Source organism: Halichoerus grypus, chromosome 14, assembly GCF_964656455.1.
Source record: "Halichoerus grypus chromosome 14, mHalGry1.hap1.1, whole genome shotgun sequence".
Lineage (NCBI taxonomy): Eukaryota > Metazoa > Chordata > Mammalia > Carnivora > Phocidae > Halichoerus > Halichoerus grypus.
The window spans coordinates 10,740,384-10,746,824 of NC_135725.1; the positions used below are offsets into that span (position 1 = coordinate 10,740,384).

The window sequence follows — 6,441 nt, forward strand, 5'->3', positions numbered from 1 at the left end:
TTTATGTTTATTATCCCTCATGCTTCTAGAATATGATTCCATAAGTGCAGAGATTTTTGTTTTATTCACTGCTCTATCTCTATTGCCTAGAACAATTCCTGACGCATACTAAGTGTTTGACAAGTACTTGTTGAATAAATGAATGCAGAGCAGACACTCAGTAAGTATTTGCTTTTTTTTTCTTTTAAGATTTTATTTATTTATTTGAGAGAGAGAATGAGATAGAGAGAACATGAGAGGGGGGAGGGTCAGAGGGAGAAATAGACTCCCTGCTGAGCAGGGAGCCTGATGCGGGACTCGATCCCAGGACTCCAGGATCATAACCTGAGCCGAAGGCAGTCGCTTAACCAACTGAGCCACCCAGGCGCCCTCAGTAAGTATTTGTTAAAGTGAACTTAGTAACAAACTATAGAAATGATCCCTGAAAGTATAGTCTTAGATGGGAGTAATCGAGTTTTACGTGTCCTTCAGAAGAAAGTAAGAATCTTTTTTATTCTCTTGAGTATTTCAGCTGTGCCTTTGTATGCACATCTTCCAGCTCTGTTTTGTCTTTATCTTTTGGGTGGAGAAATGAAACAGCACATAGATTATTACAAGCAAGTGGATATTTGTATTGTTGTCTTATAATTGAAGACAAATGCAGAAAGATTTGTGTGCTGGCATTTAAAGCCAGCCATTAGAATAGGAGTTCCTATTTTTCTCCACTTTATTCCTTATACTGTCACAAGAAATCTGTAAATAAGAAAAGAATAAAGAATAAGAAATTTTCCCTTAACGATCATGGTGACAAACATATATATACAAGCATAGTGTATATATTTTTACATGTGCACGTTATATATGTGTATTTTAATTTAGGATTTAGCCCATATTCCAACGTGCAACGGTATTTCATTTTCAATAGGAATATTCAAACCATAGCATTTTATAACTAGAAAGACCTTGGATTAATTCATTAATTCATTAATTCATTCTTCATTATCATCTGTATGCTTTTTATTCATTCCCCAAACATTGACCGAGTGGTGACCATACATCAAGCTCTGTATTAAGTGACCCTAAGGGCAAAACAATGAACAATACTTGCTCCTGGACTTCGCAGAACTCATGGTCTAGGAACGAGATGCGTTACAAAGGAAAAGAAGAAGCTTGAGTTCCCAGTGACAACACAGGAACGTTTTGTTTCCCAAAACTCGGTGAGGGCGGAAACACAAAGAGGAAATGATTTATTCTCATGGCGAGGGTGTTGGCAGAGAGACTGACGCTGAGGAAGAATGACTTAACTGACGCAGTGACATGGAGACTGGGTCTTAAACAACAAGGAAGCATTCACCAGGCAGAGAAGTATCTTCAGGACATCGCAGACACAGGGAGCACTGTGTGCCAAAGCAGGGAGCCCAGACAAGCCATTGTCCATCCCGGGAATTAAAAGTACAAGGGGACCTGTGGGGTGCAGAGTGAAGTGGTGACAAACGAAGCTTTGGAGGTGGGCAGGGTCTGAACATGGCCATCCTGTCAAAGAGTTCAGACTTTGTCCTACCAGCCGGTGGTTGCTGTTTCTGTATCTAGGTCATCAGTCTCTTGGGGGATGATCGCTCTGGCTACCTGGAGGTGCATGATGAGGACTGTCCAGGAGAGGATGGGCGCATCGTGGTGGGGATTAGGCCTCCTAGATCTGGCACTGCCGTCCCCATCTTCCTCAGCTGGAGCATGCTCACTGGACACGAATGAAGAGCTACACAGTCCTTTACAGAAGGATTTAGGCAGATTTCCCAAAGTCACATCGCATAGAGAGAGGGAGGATTTAGGGCGGACAGAAAGTCAGGCCTGGTGCTCTGGTCTGGTTCCTTCGGCCTCTCACTGGAGTGCCTCACAGGGGTCTGGTCACTGCCCCATTCCTGACCTAAGCTCTCTCACTGACTTCCCTGAGGTCACCCCCATCAACCCACTTCCTCATCAGTCTATTTTCTTCTCCCCAAAGAAAAAAACCATACCTGGAGACAGGAGTGGGTGATCGTGGTTGGCTTAGAACTGCTCTGACTCATTCTCCTGAGCTTCCCAAAGAGGGACAAAGGGGAGGGTAGTTGTTGGGTAGGCAGTGAAGAGACTCGGCGGTACTCACGTTACTGAGAAGTTGGGTAAGATAATGGCCCTGAAGGACAGAGCATACTGCTGGATACCCACCATCGCCTCGGGGCATGTGGGCTGCGATTTTACTGTTATCCAACATGTGTTGGATGAAAGCCATATAAGCTGTCTTTTACATGTTTACTATTATTTTCTCCTAACAGATTCCCAGAACTGGAATGTATGAGGTCAAAAGTTATAGACTCCTGCCAAAAAATGCATAAATCTAATCATGAGGAGATAGTAGACAGACTTAAATTAAGGGACATTCTACTAACCAGGCAGTCTCTAAAAAATGTCAGTGTCATGAAAGACAAAGAAAGGCTGAGGAACGGGTTCAGATTAAAAGAGACTACAGAGGGGCGCCTGGGTGGCTTAGTCAGTTAAGCATCAGACTCTTGATTTTGGCTCAGGTCATGATCTCAGGGTGGTGAGATTGAGCCCCACGTCGAGCCACACGTTGGACCCCGCGCTCAGTAGGCAGTCTCCTGGAGATTCTCTCTCTCCCTCTCCCTCTGCCCCCTCACCCCTGAAATAAATAAATAAATCTTTAAAAAAGAGAGAGAGAGTCTACAGAGACAGAGCAAGTAAAGGCAATGAGGGATGCTAGACTGGACCTCAGATCAAGAAAAACAAATACTATAAAGATTATCACTGGGGCAATTGGCAAAATCTGCATCTTGACTATGTATTTGATAACAGTATTATATCAAAGTTACATTTTCTAATTTTGATACTTACACTGTGGTTGCATAAGAGAATATCCTTATTCTTAGTGGATACATACTCAAGTATTTAGGGTAAAGCAGCAGAATGGTATAGTGTCTGTGACTTTCAGATGCTCATCCATGCTGATGATGATAATGATGGTGTTAATAACATTAAAATAAGATTATAAATCTAGATGAAGATTACATAAAGTTTCCTGCTCTGTAAATTCGAAAATTTTTCAAAAGAAAAGGTTAAAGATAAAAAATAAAAATGACAAGCATAATTTTGACTTTTGTTAGCTCATGCTAATTTATAAGTAATGTTCAAAAGACTTTCATTTTACCCTCATTTACGCTAGCATTTACTTGTAGTTTTTGCAAGTTTACTAGCTTAAAAATACATTTTAAAATGTTTTAATTGGGGCGCCTGGGTGGCTCAGTCATTAAGCGTCTGCCTTCGGCTCAGGTCATGATCCCAGGGTCCTGGGATCGAGCCCCGCATCAGGCTCCCTGCTCCGCGGGAAGCCTGCTTCTCCCTCTCCCACTCCCCCTGCTTGTGTTCCCTCTCTCGCTGTCTCTCTCTCTGTCAAATAAATAAATAAAATCTTTTTTAAAAATGTTTTAATTATGTGCTTATTATTTAGATGAGCTGAGTATTTTTCCATGTTATTTTAGGACATGGTTGTATTTTGTGGGGGTGTGTCTGTTTATATCTTGTCCCATATTGGGAGTAGAGATTACTTAAAAATAAAATGTTAAAATATATATATATATGTAAATACATATACATAAATGAATATATAAATAGATAAATGGATGTTTAAAAATTGTACCAGGGAACATTCTTCCTTAATATTGATGACTATTTCTCAAATAAAAAGCAACACAAAAACTGAAAAAAAAAATCTTAGCATTTTTCTTATTGATTGTATTCACCCTTTAACTAGTATGTTAACAATGTAGAGTATTTCTCTTTAAGTAACTATGATCTCCCTAGATATCTTGAGCCATTTGGGGAAGGACTGAAACCAGACAAGTTTAAAGAATCTTTAGAAATTTTGTTGGCCCCTGCTGAGTGTCAGCATCAGACCAAAGTTTATATGAATTTTGGAAATGCTTTTTTCCCATTTCTGTATTCTCCAATATCCTCCCAGTTCATTTCACTCCATCCTGTGCCCCCCTCCCAAACCTCATATCACCATAAAAATTTAGGTACCATGACAAGCACTGGGACATTTTCAGAAGAGGGAAAAGCAAGCTGCATGGTGGTTCTTTGGACAGACTTGCCTGGCTCAGTGTCCCCTGATCCCTACACACTACACACAGAAGATTGTATCATGGCACAATTTGTGTGATCTCTGCGATTCTTAGAACAGCATAACTACATGGCACTAAGACATAGAATATGGCTGTCAGATCCAGGTGACATGATGCTATGTCCCCAAACCTATGCCTCATGCAGGAGCAATCTGTGTCTTTTAAGACAGAAGTTCTCATACTTTGGGAGTGTGGGAATTACCTAGAGAACTAACAATAAAAATGTCCCAGACTCACTGAAGTAGGATGGATGAAGCATAGACCTCTATACGTCTGCCAAGTTCTCCAGGTGATTCTGTTACATACCATAGTTTGAGAACCATTGTTTGAGAGCCGTCAAATAAAATGAAAATATTCCTAAAAGTATAAGATTAAAAACTTTTGTTTGGGGGGAGGTTTAGCTTAGATGAAGAGTTAAGGGGGACAGCTGGAAGCAATGGCAGATAAAATAGATAATCTATACGGGCAGGCACACTTGGAATTTAGGTCTTTATCTAAGACTAAATCATGGTTCAGCAACCAGCTTCTTAAAAAACTGAGTATACTAATGGAAAGTCCATGTAACCCGTACAGTGAATGTATGATTGATGGATGGAATCAAAACACATCTTTTTTTATGGGTTCCCATGGCAATCAGTGGGGATAATCCTTGACAATCCCATATGGGAATGTGGGCAGGTCCCACGACTTTTCTCTTACTCTAAGGTACAAGTTAGCTGCAAACATAATTTGAGGTCTGAGACCAGAAAAAACTCCACCTTATCTTTAATGACAGATTTTCCCCCAGCTGGCGTGTGCTTCAAGCCAGCAGGCTCAAGCAGCAAAGAAAGGGAAGGATGTGTGGCTGGCTCTTCCCTTCACTTTGTGCCACTTCTCTTTTCTTCTTCCACTCCAGCTGGCTAGCCAGTTTCTGACCTCTTGGGGTTGAATGAATGGTAAAGATATAAGAAAGCTCCAATAATTCCACTACTCTTTATTTACCCAAAGAAAACGAAAACCCTAATTTGAAAAGATATACATACCCCTTTGTTTATTGAAGTATTATTTACAAATATTATTTACAAAAATATGGAAGCAACCCAAGTGTCCATCTGTAGATGAATGGATCACGAAGATGTGATATATGTACACGTACAATGGAATATTACTCAGCCACAAAAAGAATGAGAGCTTGCCACTTTTGACAATATGGATGGACCTAGAGGGAATAATGCCAAGTGAAGTAAGTCAGACAGAGAAAGACAAATATGATTTCACTTCTATGTGGAATGTAAAAAAATAAAACAAATGAACAAAGAAACAAACAGAATCTTAAACACAGCAAACAATGGCGGCCAGGGGGAAGGTGGGTGGGGGATGGGTGAAACAGATAAAGGGGATTAAGAGATACAAACTTCCAGTTAAAAAATGACTAAGTCACCGAGATGGAAAGTACAGCATAGGGAATACAGTCAATAATAGTGTAATAATGTTGTATGGTGATGGATGGTGATTACACTGATGGCAGGGAGCATTGAGTAATGTGTGGAATCGCCAAATCTATATGCTGTACACCTGAAACTAATATAACATTGTATGTCAACTATGCCTAAAAATTTTGGGGAAAAAAGCTCTTACAGAACTGTAGAACTGATATCGTTATGAGCTAGCTTCGAATTTTCTGTGCCTGACAGATATTCAAAGCTGAGTCCTTACTTAGGGTTTCTCAGGTCTTTTGGAAGGCTGTTTTCCTGGAGATTTCTCTCCAGTAGGTCATTTCTCTTATCTCATGCACCTGTATTCATAGTATTCACTTGTGACTCATTTACGGCTACTTCCCGTTTCCTGTGGCTAGGGTCCTCTGCTCTCTAAGGGATCCTACGGGACAGGACCCCAAATGACCCTTAGCTGGATATCGCCCCTGTAGCCCACATCTGATCCATTGAAAATGCTCATGAACAATCCCGGCTGATCCCAACACAACCTCTACCTTGGTGCCCCAGGCTGCTTGAACATCCTAGGTCCAGAGTCAGGCTACATCTTTCCATCTCCCAGCTGCAGGAAAATTATCATTTCAAATTCTCTGAACAGTGTCCTACAAGCCATGGAAGGAAGTGGTAGCCCTTCCTCATTTACCGCCCCCACTCCCCAACCAGAAATGGAAGCTCTCCTTGGGAAAAATCCTCTCCAAAAAAAAAATCTCTTCAAAAATCCTGTGGGGTTGAAGAGTCATGGAAATAGTTCTCAGTTTCCTTGGTAAATTCCGCATATGGTAATCTAGTTTTGAAATATCATATTTGTTGTGTTT

General features: G+C 40.8%; 1 pseudogene; it reads right to left on the minus strand.

Moving 5' to 3' along the window:
• Window positions 1–323: 323 nt before the first annotated feature.
• Window positions 324–437, minus strand: LOC144380176 (small nucleolar RNA U3; annotated as a pseudogene).
• Window positions 438–6,441: the final 6,004 nt, after the last annotated feature.